At 41.2% G+C, this 16,188-nt stretch overlaps 1 long non-coding RNA gene across 1 annotated transcript; it reads left to right on the forward strand.

The window, feature by feature from the left end:
• The first annotated feature begins 4,479 nt into the window (after nucleotides 1-4,479).
• LOC123407690 lies at nucleotides 4,480-7,034 on the forward strand. The gene is made up of 3 exons (XR_006612654.1): nucleotides 4,480-4,753; nucleotides 4,863-6,804; nucleotides 6,894-7,034. It is a non-coding gene; the product is annotated as an uncharacterized LOC123407690 (long non-coding RNA).
• The last annotated feature ends 9,154 nt before the right edge of the window (nucleotides 7,035-16,188 follow it).

The raw sequence follows: 16,188 nt of genomic DNA on the forward strand, positions 1-16,188 counted from the left end.
CTTCTATAGGTTTTTTCGTCCGCAGCCGGACCCTGCTCTTCTACTTGGTGATTGAATATGTTATTGTGTTGATGTGACCTTGATGTAGCTTGTGGCGAGTGTAAGCCAATTCCGTATACTCATCTCTTCTGTACATGTACTTGTAACGATATCCATTCTTGCAAAACAATGAGATGCGCTTCTATCCCTATCGAGGCCCTCATGCCAAAATAAGGATATGATCACATCTTGGGTGTTACAAGTTGGTTTCAGAGCAGTACTAACCTAGGAGCCCCTTCATTGATCAAACTTGGCCGAGTTGAGTCTAGTGAAAAACTAGTTTGAGTCAAGTTATTTATGAGAGAGTAGGATTCTTTTTACTCCTCTTGTATGCTCTGGTGAGGAATCTTGACGTAGGTATTTTAATTCTACTCCTCTTCTCAGTCAATTTTTTTGGGATCACGCGGGTATTTTGAAACCTCTACGATGTTCTTGTGACCGGGATTTTGTTCTTGGTGCCTCCTGTTATCGAGGAGTTGAGATCCAGGGGATTCTTGTCACACTCTCTATAGTTCAATTTCCTTAGTATCTCAGGACGGAGGATGTTCGAAATTGCTTCAATACTAGTAGTGGCGAGAGGAGTCTGGCATCCCCAGTACTGGTGGAGAGTGTACAGATGTACTCCCATACTTGGTATCGTTGTGATTATGAGGGTTTGAGGTAGATGAGTTTCCGAGATCTCTAGTTATGTGTTGACGGATGTGATACACTAGACGTGTAGTGTTATTGCTAGGAGTTGAGTGATGGATTTTACTCCATATATTCGTGGTCCCGATTGCATAACGAGAAAATTTCGAAAGTTCTTAGGTGGGAATTCAAGTAGTTATCTAGGATTATCTTCCAACAGATGCATGATGTGAGGTTGGGTTTCGACATCTAGTGGGTTTGTTTGTTCACGGTCTTTATTATAAAGGACAGTCTCGATGTAAGTCCTCGCATATGCTTCGTAAAGCCTTGTAGTTCGATATGCCTAGGGAGCATATTCCAGCGTCATTTCAATATGACAATCCAATGTACGATCGAGCCCGTGCGAACCTTACCACTAATATATCGAGCAAAATCTCTGTCATGACTTTGATTCCGTCTTAATTTGCAAGCCTCATCCTTTGATTTGTTGGAGTATGGTAATTCAAGTTGATTTGATGTCAAGTGGTGATTTCATATCTGTTCTAAGTGGTCTTCTCATTTTTATATGAGAGTACTAATCCTTTTGGTCAATCAAGTTGTCTTATCAATTCTTTTCATACCGGAGTCGTCATGTCAATTCTTTTCCAACCGGAGTGTTTCTCTTCAAGTTAATTCAATCTTTTTTAATATTTGCAAGATCAATCTCTCATATTCTTTCTAGAGTTCGTCTCATCTGTCTCTAGTTTTCTTTATTTTTCCCCGCCCTCCCTCCCTTTTCTTAAGTTATTCAGTTTTCATCGTGGTGCCTTTATTTTCGTTGTGGCTTCCACTATCTTTCTTCCGTATGGTTTCCGGTGATTGTTGTAATTTTTCTCAAGTGCTGAGTTAATCATTCTTCATTATTGTTCTCTTCTCCGATGTATTCAATTGAATCTATCGGTGTTCATCGTGTCCTATCCATTCGCTAAATGCTTTTCCATGTTGGAAATTCTTAGCCAAGCCTCTCTTGGTTATTCATCCCTATCTATTATATTTGGAGTGTGGAAGATATCTTAGAAGTTTCTTGTTTTCAATCCTTTCAATTATTTTGAGGTTCTCACCTCATCAAGTTGTTAATTTGTACCCGTGCAATCAATATTTCTTTGCAATTGTTTCAAAGGTGTTTTCCTTGAGTGGCCCCATAACCCACAAGTTTTTCCAGGATCTTACCTCGCTCTTCTATTCTTTTCTTGAGACCTCTAAATCCTTTCAAATGTGATGTAATAATTATTTTCATCAGTCATATTCCTTCTTCAAGATCGATCCGAATCTATTTCATTATTGGCTCAACCTTTCCTTATTCGTCATTTTGGTGTGCCTCCAACATTTTGGTGGTGATTCTTGCCATCATTCTCAGCTTGGAAGAACGAAGAAGTGTTCCTCTTAAATCTTTGTCCATTCTTTTGAAGATTGTCATCTCAGCTTCGTGTTATCCTCTCAATTTTTTTCGATCATGAGAATTCCTTCGATATCTCTCTGGTGCATTTCAAGAGGTGTTTTTTTCTCGGTCCTCCGAAGGCCATCATTTCAGAAGATTTTTTCGTTCTCAGCTTTCAGCTTTCGTTCTCAAATTCTTCTCAATTGTTGTCTCTTCGTTCGTCTCTCGATTATTCAGGTGCTTCATTCAAGTTTTCTGTTAGGAGGATCAAGATCTGTTTGTTCTCATGTATTCCATTTATTTCCAATATTCCCATATGTTCTAAATTGTTTAGGTGGATGATGATCTCTTCTTTCTCTTGTATCTTCATTCGTTCGTCGTATTCTCATTCATTTGTGAATTCTTACCGGTGGCTTGTTCAAGCATTCTCTAATCAATCATGCTCTCTTGTCCTCATGTAGCCCACTTCATTGGTATTATCCTATTTCATTCCAAATTCTTACTGGTCTTTCTTCCCAGACTTCTTCAAGTTTGTGCTCTATCTCTCCTCAATCTTTTTAAAGAAGAATAAGTGGTATCCTAAATCTGTTGCTTGTCATCAATTTAACGTGATGAAGGATAATCATAACATAATTCCTATTCTTGTCTATCAAGGTGATTTCAATTCTTTCTTCCATAGTTGTTCATGATATCAAATTCTTTATCCCATATTGTTCATCTTCTCTCTTCTGGAGTTCCCAGTTTCTCTAGTGTCTCTTCGTGAAGTTCCATCTAAATTTTTGCAAGGTCATAGTCTTATCCTTTTCAACCTACATTTGTTTCCAACATTCTTTTGTATACGTAGGTGCATCATGGTGGTTCTTCAAAGATGTAATTCATTCTCATGGTGTTCTTCAAGATTCTTGTTGGAGCCCCTAAGTATTCTTTATCTTACATTCTGAAGTGCAATTCTTCCTCCATTTTCCTTTGAGGTGGTGTTATAGCATTCTTGGTTCATGAGGAGTCTCGAAGAGAATTTGTTTCAAGAATGAGATATTTAAACCCACCAAATTCATTGATCATGAGATTTTGTCAACCCATCTTTTCTTTCATTGAGCTATCTTGGTTTAGAGTTCACCTAAAGCTTTCTCTAAGGTTTTTTGCTATTTTGGGTGATTATCATTGATCCAAGTGTCAATGTATCCTCTTCATGAAAGAAGTTTTGCATCTCTTTTTGCTCCCAAGCAATCTTTGTTTCTGTTAGTGTCTGGTTGTTACCTTGTGATTTTGAGATGGTTTCCATCAGTCCACTACAAGCTTCTTCTTGTCGTTGTTAATTTTTCCAACAACTTCATTCAATTCTTCTTGTCAGGATGCTTCTTAATTCAATTGTTGTAGAAGTTGTCATTTTCATATCCATTCTTTTCTTTCCAATGATCTAGTTTCTATTCTTTGTTCCCAAGGTGTTGTGTTGTTGCTCTCTTTTCTCCATTTTCTAGTTTTGTCAAGATCATATCCTTTCCTTGCTTATCAATTTAGTTGGTTTGTTTTGAAACTTTTCAAGATCTTTCCATCTTATCAAAATTTGCCTCTATTTCCTTCTTAAGTGCTGCCAAAATTTCGTTTGAATTCTTGCTTGTTCCTCATGTCATTCTTCATCTCTTTGCAACCTTCAAGGATCGTTGGTTTCACTCGTTTGTCAAGGAAGCAACTAAGTTTTACCTCTTGCTCTTTATCTTCCTCTTCTACTTTTCATTCTTAGATCTCGGGGCGAGATCTCTTGTTAGTGTAGGAGAGTTGTAACAGCCCGGAACCAACGCTCCAGAAGCTTCCCCTTTTATTCCATTGTCACTCTCTGATTATTTTGGTTGTCATATTCATCATCACATCTTTCCCATCATCCGCATTGCATCGACACTCCGTTGCCGTTAGTTTTCAAAAAACTTGCATCCGTTATTAGATGCCGGTTCTCTCCGTTTCGTCGTTGACCGTTTTAAGACCATCCACACACGCAAGCGCGTGCGACAACAATTAAATATTTGTTTTAAAAAACTGTGGTTAAAATATTCTCAGATTAGGTTGAAACTTGACGTGCGGTCTTATTTTAATGTAGGTAGGCCGCCTGCCAAATTTCATCGCAATCGGGGTTCGTTTGATGTCCGAACCATTAAATATATAGCGGCACTATAGTCAGTTTATTTATCACACAATTTTTCGTGTTTTAAAAATCTTGTCACGTGCTACCAACTTCTCTCTCTTTTCAGCCCAACCCCTCCTGCACAGCCCACTAGCCCACCTAACCATATCCCGCGATGAGAGGTGTCTGATCGCGATCCGGTGATCAAGTTTGTCCCAAACCCCCTCCTATTACCTACCTGCTATAAATAGCAGATGCACCCTTGCTAAATCAGTCCAACCTTAGCCCTACGGAGACAAACTCCCTCAACTCCCGAGGAGCACCGCCACCCACCTACCTCTCCTCGTTGTGCCAAACCAGCCAACCACCCAGTCCCACTCCAGATCCATCCATCCTGACCGTTGGATCAAGATCCGATGTCCAGGAGGTGTCCCCTGCAGCTCCCCATTCACAGTCTCCTCGATCCGATCTAGATCGGGAGGAAGTCCTGGGAGCTGCCCAAGCCATGCGCTCGCCGCCCACCGGTCGCCACCGACGACCAGCACCCCGGTCAGGTCGACCCCGCTGCCGCGCCCTTCATCTTCCTCCCGTGCTCTCTCCTTATCTGGATCCTCTTCTCTCTTTCTACTTCTCAAACTCTCTCTCCCTTTATGCTTTTACCAGCAAGACGAACATGGCGCCACCGCAAGCAAGCGCCGCCGTCGCTGGTCGCCTCTAGCCATTCTGGTCAAAAACCGAACCCGAGCAAACTCCTCGTCCAAGATCCGGCCTTCCCCATGCTCTCCTTCCCAGCCGCGTCCATGCCTACGCCGTTGACCTGCTTGAACCTCCATGGTCGTCCTCCTCTGTTTCGTTGATGAGCATCGTGACAGCCGCCCCAAACTCTGCCCGTGCCACCTCACCGGAGAGCGCCTCCCCCAACCGGTTCCTCATCTCTGACCTTTGAGCGCTGCCTCAATGCCGAGGCTTGCCTTCGTTGAGCGCCGCCTCAAGCACAGCCAAGCTGACCCAGTATTGCTCTTGTTTCAATCAGATTCAGATATAACATGTTGTTTTTTTAGTTTTGTTCAGGTTTAGAGGAATATATGTTTATTAAGGGAAGCACATGCATTTTTTCCTTCACCATAGGGCACTGCTAGGCCCCGGCGCGCCGGCCCAAGTAGTTGCGCTGGTCGTGCCCTAGCACTATAGGAGGACATAGCTTTGGTAACATAGTGTTATGTTACTATAGGCCATAAATAGTGTTACTAGGTCCACTAGTAACACATTTTGAAATGTGTTCTATTAGACCGTGTTACTAAGTGATGTTCATTGTCACACATAGTTAATGTTACTATATATTAAAAATTGTGTTACAATTACATTATAGTAACATGCATATTATGTGTTACCAAACGAGACAGTAACACATTTTTGTACCTATAGTAACACATTTTCGTAAACATAAAACTTGGTGGTAACATGTTTTTGGAACTATGGTAACACAATTGGTAACACAATTTCTAGCTTCAAAACATAACTAGTAACACAATATCCAAATATCGTAACACTATGATTCATAGTTGTTGACTAAGCTGGTAACACATATTGTAACTAGATATTGTAACTATAATAACACCATCTGTAACACCACTATATTAGTATGGCAAAAAAATTAATATATTTCTTTTTTTAATTATTAACAAAAAATTATATACCCATTTATATATTTATTTAATGATATCATTACAATTTCTCAAATAGTTAATTGGTTAATTTGATACTTGGCACCATTTAAATGATAGAGAAACTGAAGCACAAATAAAAAATACCAAGATGTTTATTACAAATATACAACAGTGAAGATACATATGCATTACAACAAATGAAGACCAATATTACTTCTGCCACAACATATCATTCATATTGTTTTCACTACGGAAAACACATCCATGAAGAATATTACACCATAGTATTCAAATGGATCCTATCTATCAATGTAAACTATAGTTATTGCAAATAAAATCTTGAAATTTTATTTGCTTCTTGATCCAAACGGAGAATTCAGCTGCAACTCGATTATCCTTCTTTCCAATCTGTAAAAGAAAATTGGACCTTATAGTTATGTGATCTAATGCACACAAATATGATTTTAGAATATAGAAGAAAAGACTTTAACTTGCAAAAAGTGAAGGCCACACAAGTAAGTATCCCGAAGCAAAAGCATCACCAAATTTCTTGCAATCAGAAACTTCCCTTACTAACTCATTGTGAAGAATAGGTTCATCTATGTGCACAAGTGCAAATTCGGCGCCTAACACAATACCTCCAGCCTGTTCAATCAGTATTCCAAATAGTAGCATATGAAACATTCCGATTGTTGTAGAAGACCGTCATGACCATTCCTGTTCGTTAGGGATACCCATTCAGGCTGCAAGTGGGACTAATAGCGGGATGCGCACTTACGCCCATGCCTGTACATATCTATTATGCGGGTATTCCCGGGCATCCCACAGTTAACCATGTTGCATCTGCTTGCCCCCATAATCCCAATAATCTCGCATCGTAGTAAGATGGTGTGCTGTTGTATTAAGAGTGTTCATAATCACAACGTGTCAGATGTGTGGTAAGCAATCATAAGAAAATAGTTCAGACAATTCTATACTTACCTCCTGTACCAACCAACACTAACTAGCTGTTGTATCTCGACATTAGTCGAACACAAGCACACATACAACTATCAATCGGGACACTACATGAGCAAGCACATGCAAAGTAAGTGATGAGGACATCAATACCATTGCTACACCCACAGCACCAGCTGCTATACATACTGGACCAGTTACTAGAGCTCGTGCACGCCAATTGAATTACCAGGTACTTTCGTTTATTGGGAATACTTCTAATGTTCATGAACATATGATGCTGCCTAAGTTAGATACTTTTGTTGTTCTCATGAATGAAGGACCTAGCATGGACAAGAAGGATATCCGTTGGAGCGGGATGAAGCATGGCAAACAAGGGGCACGCGCGGGAGAGAACAATGGAGCTTCCCTTGGTGATTTCCGCACTTTAAAGCCACCATAAGGAGAGTATGAAGACTTTGGACGAAATATTCAAGACCCCACTTTATTAATTTCGTCCATAGGCTATTATAGGTGTTGCGCCACCTTATTTTTGGGCCAGGCCCATGTAATTTCGAAATACCATAATATAGGCTATTTTTAGAGTCCGTATGTGTGGGGAAAACGAGACTAGGGCTGTTTTCGGAACCCTTCCCCAAGGGTTACGAAATTGCCTCTCTTTTCCCTCATATATACAGCCCTTAGGGCACCGTTTAGACTTGGGTTTTGTTTAGATTTCAAGTTCGCCATAGCTGCAACTTCGCGTTCTTCGTTTGTGTTCTACGACTAGACAAAGACGTCACAGAACCCCACCTTCATCAATAAAGCTTTCCTCTTATATTCGCAATATCCTGATTGCAATCTTGGTTTCTTGCTTGTTCTTCGTTTGCGTGCAGGAAACAGACCCTCGTGGTCAGGTTGATCGTGCTCCGGTGTGATCAATAACCTCTCGGAGTTGGTTTAGCGATTGCTAAGGCGTGACGTCCTCACACGTTCGTAGTCGGATCGTCAAAGTCTACTCCATCTAAACGATATCCACGATCTCATCGAAAGACAGGGACAACTTCGCCTCTATCAAGTGGTATCAGATTTTCAGGTTGCTCGGTGAGATTCTACCAGTTTTTCATCTTTAGATCGGATCTGTTCTTCATACCTATCGTCCACGAAACAGCCAAAAAAAAATGTATTAGGCTTAGATCATCATATCCGAACCAATCTGAGCCTTTGCATACTCTTTTCAGTAGTTTGCTTAGTTGAATTTGCGGTTACATCGTCGTGTCGAGTTGCTGGTCTTAGTGTCTAGTTCTTTAGAGTTTCGAGTTCTGTTCATAGTTTGTCACGCCGTCACCGCATCGTATTTCATCATATACCACCACCACGCCACCATTATCCTTGCTGCCATATACCACCACCACGCCACCATTATCCTTGCTGCCATATACCACCACCGTATATCCATTACCATCCTAGTCTGTTTCGGTTTAGGTTAATTTCGAGATCTATTTGATTTCGATTTCGCGTTTCCTTACCTGAGTAGGTTTCGAAAAAAAAAAAAAAAAAAAAAAAAAAAAAAAAAAAAAAAGAGTCTGGCACGCTTTCCAGAGCACTTTTTAGGCCAAAATTTCGAGGGGTGAAATTTTTTTTTCCCTATCGTTTTGTTAGGTTTTTTAAAGAGTTTTGAGACCCTCGCCATCATAGTGATTTTTTCGCATTTTTTTGGCCGCCGCCGCCCCGCACCGCTACAAAAAAAAAAAAAAAAAAAGTGTCCACAAAAAATTTCGTCCCTATCCTGTTTTTAGTCCTTGGGAAGAGTTTTGAGCCACTCGCCATTATAGTGATTTCCTGAAAAAAAAAAAAAAAAAAGCAAAAAAAAAAGAAAAAAAGAAAAAAAAAATCAGAGTGGCTCTTCCCTTGATTAGTACGTGTCGTCGTGACTTCGTTGGTGTTCTAGGCTCGCGTCTCTAGTCCGATCTAGCCTAGGACCAGCACGGTACCGTCGTTGAGCGTCTTTTCAATTTTGCATCTCTGAACTGATTATAGCTGACCCTTCTTGCTACCATATTATAAGCCTTCCCAGCTCCACATACATCTACATCGTGTGTTTGACACCACCTGGCAATCGCTATATCCAACCTTCGAGAGTTTTGACTACACCGGTTGCCGATCGCCACCTGCTGCTGGGTAAGAATTTGTAAGAAATTGAGATTTGCTTGACAGATTTGTGACACACCACCACCACTTCCTAGTAGTCTGTAGGGTCATATTTTGCTGTGTTCCTATTGCTGCTAACCATGCCAGGATCACACGACGAGGAGATCGACTGGGAGAACCTGACCAACCAGGAGCTTTATGGTAAATTTCAGCAAATGATGTCTCAGCAGGTACAGGGTTTCCTAACAACCTTTGGAGAGGCCATGGAAAAGCTGGACGGTATGGAGCAGAAATTCGACACCAAGATGAATGCCAAGTTCAATGAGGTGCTTGCCAGATTACCACCACCAGCTATAGCTTCTGTTCCCCTTCAACCACAACAACGGCGACGACCGGGACGCGTGCCTCTCGGCCACGTGCAGCCTTTTATTGGTCTTGATCCTCCCACTGCTGCTGCTGGTGCTGGTGCTGGTGCTGCTCCTGCTGAGGTTTCTACGGCTGAGCAGCATGATGATTATGATGATGATTACGATGGTGATTACGATGCTGAGGGAGAGCATGCTCCAGTTCAGCACGGGGAACAACAACCACCACCACGACAAGCCGCCGGTCGTCCACATGGATACCACCGCAACGGTAGGGATGCACCACACCCTCAGGTACGGGATCACGACCATCTCCCTAAAGTTAAATTGAATATTCCTAGTTTTGATGGTCGCTATGTTCCTGATCTATATCTTACTTGGGAGTTAGAAACAGAACAACGTTTTACATGCTTGCAATTTCCTGAAGATAGACGTGTGGCTGCTGCTGTTTGTTCTTTCACTAGTTTTGCTTGTGTTTGGTGGTCTGAATATTGTCGAATACATCATGCTAATATTCCAGCTACTTGGGCTGCTTTGAAAACTGCTATGCGTACTCGTTGGGTTCCACCATATTATCAACGAGACTTACTTCAAAACTTGCAGCGTTTAAGACAAGGAAAAAAGTCTGTAGAAGAATATTATCAGGAATTACAAACTGGCCTGATTAGATGTGGTATTGTTGAGGACAATGAAGCTATGCTTGCACGTTTTATGGGTGGACTAAATAGAGATATTCAGACTATTCTAGAATATAAGGATTATCACACTATCACTCGTTTATTCCATCTTGCTTGCAAAGCTGAACGTGAAGTGCAGGATCGACAGGCTTTGGCAAGAACTAACTTTTCTGCAGGTCGCACTTCCTCATGGACGCCACGAACCACGTCTACTTCAACACGTCCTCCTGCATCCGCACCACCTGTTTCAGCCGCCAATTCCACCAGAGATACCAGGAAACAGGCCCTTGCACCATCGTTCGCCAAGAGTACACCTTCTGGGCCCGCACAGAGTTCTTCTTCATCCACTGCATCTACAGGGCAAACACATGAGGTTATCTGTCGTCGTTGCAAGGGTGGAGGTCATTATGCGAGAGAGTGTCCATCCAAGCGTGTGATGATTATTACTGAGGATGGTGGATATGACTCCGCTAGTGATTATGACGAGGAGACTCTGGCTCTTATTGCAAGTGAAGAACGGGGTGTAGATGATACTGCACAAGAGACACAATACATGGCTGCTGACTACGCTGACAGGTATGAAAGCTTAGTTGCTCAACGTGTTTTAAGTGTGCAGGTAACACAGGTTGAACAAAATCAGAGGCACAACTTGTTCCATACTAAGGGAGTGGTAAAGGAACGTTCTGTTCGCGTAATCATCGATGGAGGGAGTTGCAACAACTTAGCTAGCATGGAGATGGTGGAGAAGCTATCTCTCACCACCAGACCACATCCTCATCCTTATTATATCCAGTGGTTCAACAACAGTGGCAAGGTTAAGGTAACACGTACTGTTCGTGTGCATTTTAGCATTGCTACATATTCTGATTTTGTTGATTGTGATGTGGTACCCATGCAAGCATGCTCCGTTTTACTTGGTAGACCATGGCAATTTGATAAAAATTCTGTACACCATGGTAGAACAAATCAGTATACTCTTGTTCATAAGGATCAAAATATAACTTTGCTTCCTATGTCTCCTGAACATATTATGAAAGATGACATTGCTAGAGCTAGTAAAGCAAAACAAGACCTACATAAGAGTGAAAATCAGATTGTAGCAAAAGAATTTGAGCAACACAATAAGCCTAATAAATCATCATCTAGTGTTGCCTCTGAAATAAAACTGAAAAGTGGTTGTTTACTTGCCACTAAATCCGATATTACTGATTTGGATATCACTACATCTGTTTGCTATGCTTTCGTCTGCAAAGAGGTATTATTTTCATTTGAGGACATGCCATCCTCTTTGCCTCCTGCTGTCATTAACATTTTGCAGGAGTTCGCTGACGTCTTTCCACAAGACGTGCCACCGGGATTACCACCTATTAGAGGGATTGAGCATCAGATTGATTTAATTCCCGGTGCATCGCTACCAAACCGCGCACCATACCGTACCAATCCAGAGGAGACGAAGGAGATTATGCGTCAAGTACAAGAGCTACTCGACAAAGGTTATATACGTGAATCTCTTAGTCCTTGTGCTGTGCCTATTATTCTAGTGCCGAAAAAGGATGGTACATCGCGTATGTGTGTTGATTGTAGAGGCATTAATAATATTACTATTCGTTATCGTCATCCTATTCCTAGGCTAGATGATATGCTTGATGAATTAAGTGGCTCTATAATTTTCTCTAAAGTTGATTTGCGTAGTGGATACCATCAAATTCGCATGAAATTGGGAGATGAATGGAAAACGGCATTTAAAACTAAGTTTGGATTATATGAGTGGTTAGTTATGCCTTTTGGTTTGACTAATGCACCTAGCACTTTCATGAGATTAATGAATGAGGTTTTACGTGCTTTCATTGGACGCTTTGTGGTAGTCTACTTTGATGATATATTAATTTATAGTAGATCTTTGGAGGACCACTTGGATCATTTGCGTGCTGTTTTTACTGCTCTCCGTGATGCACGTTTGTTTGGTAACCTTGGGAAGTGCACCTTTTGCACGGACCGAGTATCTTTTCTTGGCTATGTTGTTACTCCACAGGGAATTGAAGTTGATAAAGCTAAGATTGAAGCTATTGAGAGTTGGCCGCAACCCAAAACGGTCACACAAGTGCGGAGTTTCCTTGGACTCGCTGGGTTTTATAGGCGTTTTGTGAGAGATTTTAGCACCATTGCTGCACCTCTCAATGAGCTTACAAAGAAAGATGTGCCTTACTCTTGGGGTACTGCACAGGAAGAAGCCTTCACAGTTTTGAAAGATAAGTTAACTCATGCTCCCTTACTCCAACTTCCTGATTTTAATAAGACTTTCGAGCTTGAATGTGATGCTAGTGGAATTGGATTAGGAGGTGTGTTATTACAAGATGGTAAACCTGTTGCATACTTTTCTGAAAAACTAAGTGGGCCTAGTCTGAATTATTCTACTTATGATAAGGAATTATATGCTCTTGTTCGGACTTTGGAAACATGGCAACATTATTTATGGCCCAAAGAATTTGTCATACATTCTGATCATGAATCTTTGAAACATATTAAAAGTCAAGCAAAACTGAACCGTAGACATGCTAAATGGGTTGAATTCATTGAGACTTTCCCGTACGTCATTAAACACAAGAAGGGTAAAGATAATGTTATTGCTGATGCTTTGTCTCGTCGTTATACTATGCTTTCACAACTTGACTTTAAAATATTTGGTTTGGAAACCATCAAAGATCAATATGTGCATGATGCTGATTTCAAAGATGTGTTGGAGAATTGTAGAGAAGGGAGAACATGGAACAAGTTCATCATTAATAATGGCTTTGTGTTTCGTGCTAACAAGCTATGCATTCCAGCTAGCTCTATTCGTCTTTTGTTGTTACAGGAGGCGCATGGAGGAGGATTGATGGGACACTTTGGCGTAAAGAAGACGGAGGACGTACTTGCTACACATTTCTTTTGGCCAAGGATGCGACGGGATGTTGAGCGTTTTGTTGCTCGCTGCACGACATGTCAAAAAGCTAAGTCACGACTGAATCCTCATGGTTTATATATGCCTTTGCCTGTACCTAGTGTTCCTTGGGAGGATATATCTATGGACTTTGTTTTAGGTTTACCTCGAACAAAGAAGGGGAGGGATAGCATATTTGTTGTCGTGGATAGATTTTCAAAAATGGCACACTTTATACCATGTCATAAAAGTGATGATGCCGCTAATGTGGCTGATTTGTTCTTTCGTGAAATTATTCGCTTACATGGTGTGCCAAATACGATTGTTTCAGATCGTGATGCTAAATTTCTTAGCCACTTTTGGCGATGTTTATGGGCTAAGTTGGGGACAAAATTGCTTTTTAGTACTACATGTCATCCCCAAACTGATGGACAAACTGAAGTAGTCAATAGATCTTTGTCTACTATGCTTAGGGCTGTTTTGAAGAACAATCTAAAACTGTGGGAAGAATGCTTGCCTCATATTGAATTTGCTTATAATCGTTCGCTGCATTCTACTACAAAGATGTGCCCTTTTGAAATTGTGTATGGTTTCCTACCTCGTGCACCTATTGATTTGTTACCTATTCCATCTTCGGAGAAGGTTAATTTTGATGCTAAAGAACGTGCTGAATTGATATTGAAGATGCATGAGTTAACTAAGGAAAACATTGAGCGCATGAATGCTAGATATAAACTTGCTGGAGATAAGGGTAGAAAACATGTTGTCTTTGCACCTGGAGATCTTGTTTGGTTGCATTTGCGTAAGGATAGGTTTCCGGATTTGCGTAAGTCAAAGCTAATGCCGCGTGCTGCTGGTCCTTTCAAAGTGTTAGAAAAAATAAATGATAACGCATATCGACTTGAGCTGCCTGCAGATTTTGGGGTTAGTCCCACTTTTAACATTGCAGATTTGAAGCCATATTTGGGTGAGGAAGATGAGCTTCCGTCGAGGACGACTTCAGTTCAAGAAGGGGAGGATGATGAGGACATCAATACCATTGCTACACCCACAGCACCAGCTGCTATACATACTGGACCAGTTACTAGAGCTCGTGCACGCCAATTGAATTACCAGGTACTTTCGTTTATTGGGAATACTTCTAATGTTCATGAACATATGATGCTGCCTAAGTTAGATACTTTTGTTGTTCTCATGAATGAAGGACCTAGCATGGACAAGAAGGATATCCGTTGGAGCGGGATGAAGCATGGCAAACAAGGGGCACGCGCGGGAGAGAACAATGGAGCTTCCCTTGGTGATTTCCGCACTTTAAAGCCACCATAAGGAGAGTATGAAGACTTTGGACGAAATATTCAAGACCCCACTTTATTAATTTCGTCCATAGGCTATTATAGGTGTTGCGCCACCTTATTTTTGGGCCAGGCCCATGTAATTTCGAAATACCATAATATAGGCTATTTTTAGAGTCCGTATGTGTGGGGAAAACGAGACTAGGGCTGTTTTCGGAACCCTTCCCCAAGGGTTACGAAATTGCCTCTCTTTTCCCTCATATATACAGCCCTTAGGGCACCGTTTAGACTTGGGTTTTGTTTAGATTTCAAGTTCGCCATAGCTGCAACTTCGCGTTCTTCGTTTGTGTTCTACGACCAGACAAAGACGTCACAGAACCCCACCTTCATCAATAAAGCTTTCCTCTTATATTCGCAATATCCTGATTGCAATCTTGGTTTCTTGCTTGTTCTTCGTTTGCGTGCAGGAAACAGACCCTCGTGGTCAGGTTGATCGTGCTCCGGTGTGATCAATAACCTCTCGGAGTTGGTTTAGCGATTGCTAAGGCGTGACGTCCTCACACGTTCGTAGTCGGATCGTCAAAGTCTACTCCATCTAAACGATATCCACGATCTCATCGAAAGACAGGGACAACTTCGCCTCTATCAGTAAGTGACCTCCGGTACAAAAATTTCAGAGTGGCAGAGCAGAGCTAAGTATCCACATACTAATGACATCGGGAGCAGGGTTTCGGTGTTGTGTTCGTACGTGCATGCTTGTTGCTGTGTTGTGTGTGTGTGTCAGCGTTTCTGCTGTGCTCGGCATGTGTGTGTGTGTGCTTGCTTGCTGCTGGGCTATGTGATGTGGTGCGTGCTTATTTGCTGGCTGTTGCTACCTGCTAATGCTTTGATTTGCTAGGGCTAGACAGGGAGTCGATATCGGCATTGCATCTATAGGAAAACCAATCTTCAGTTGGTGATAGTGGAAAGCTGGAAGGAACATAATTTTTTACTGTTTTTCATGCTTATGTATTATGTCTATCTCAGATTCTAATACCAGCATATGATGTATCCTGCAAGTATCACCCAGTAGTTTCTCTGATATGAGGACTTATCATAGCTCCCTACCAATTACGCACTCTAGTAAACATAGACTGGTCATGGAACTTGGATAAAACAAACCTTACTATTATCATCAGACATTGAGCTCTGTTTTAATGTCAGCGCAGAATAGATAACCCAAAAAACTAAATAAACTGGACTAGACATCGATGTCTGATACATGCAGGCTACATCCACCTCGCTTGGTCACGATTGGTTGTAGTTATCTTTTACTTGTGGATAGCAGATTGGGAATAAATTGTAACAAAACTCATTTTGCAAGTAGACATGATAATGTGGTTTAGGTTGGGAATTTGGGTGCAGTAGACCCATGCCCCTTCGCAGATCTTTACCTTCGTTGAAGAAGTATCCTTTTTTTGAGCGAACTGGTTGTCGGTGTTCATTTCTAGTCTCCTGCTAGTCTAGTCTTGTAAAGGATTGACCCGTCTGATCCCTCGTTCACCTCACCTACAAAGACACAATAATAGTACATGGAATGATATTCATATCCTGGAGCTACAGAAAGGTGCAACTTCAAAACACAAAAGCACACAAACATTACCTCTAGCACAAAATCAATAACAAGGTCTTGTGGCAATGATGGATTTTATTTAATTTGCAATTAATTAACATTATCATGCTCGCCATCCTGATTCCATGACACAACAATTGTACGCAAGTAATTATTTTATATTCTAGCGGGTCTTTTTTCTCATAGTATAGGAAATCAATTGCTTGAAAGCCAACTTCCTCGATCATCAAGATTAAATCATAATATGAGACGTGACACCTTATCATGCCTTATCATGGATCTTTGTAAAATTTTGACTTCTTTAATTGTATCTTCATGGTGCAGGTATATGGTCAAAATGTCCATCGTCATTAAGATTATATATAAAAT

The sequence above is a fragment of the Hordeum vulgare genome, chromosome 7H (assembly GCF_904849725.1).
Source record: "Hordeum vulgare subsp. vulgare chromosome 7H, MorexV3_pseudomolecules_assembly, whole genome shotgun sequence".
Taxonomy (NCBI): Eukaryota; Viridiplantae; Streptophyta; class Magnoliopsida; order Poales; family Poaceae; genus Hordeum; species Hordeum vulgare.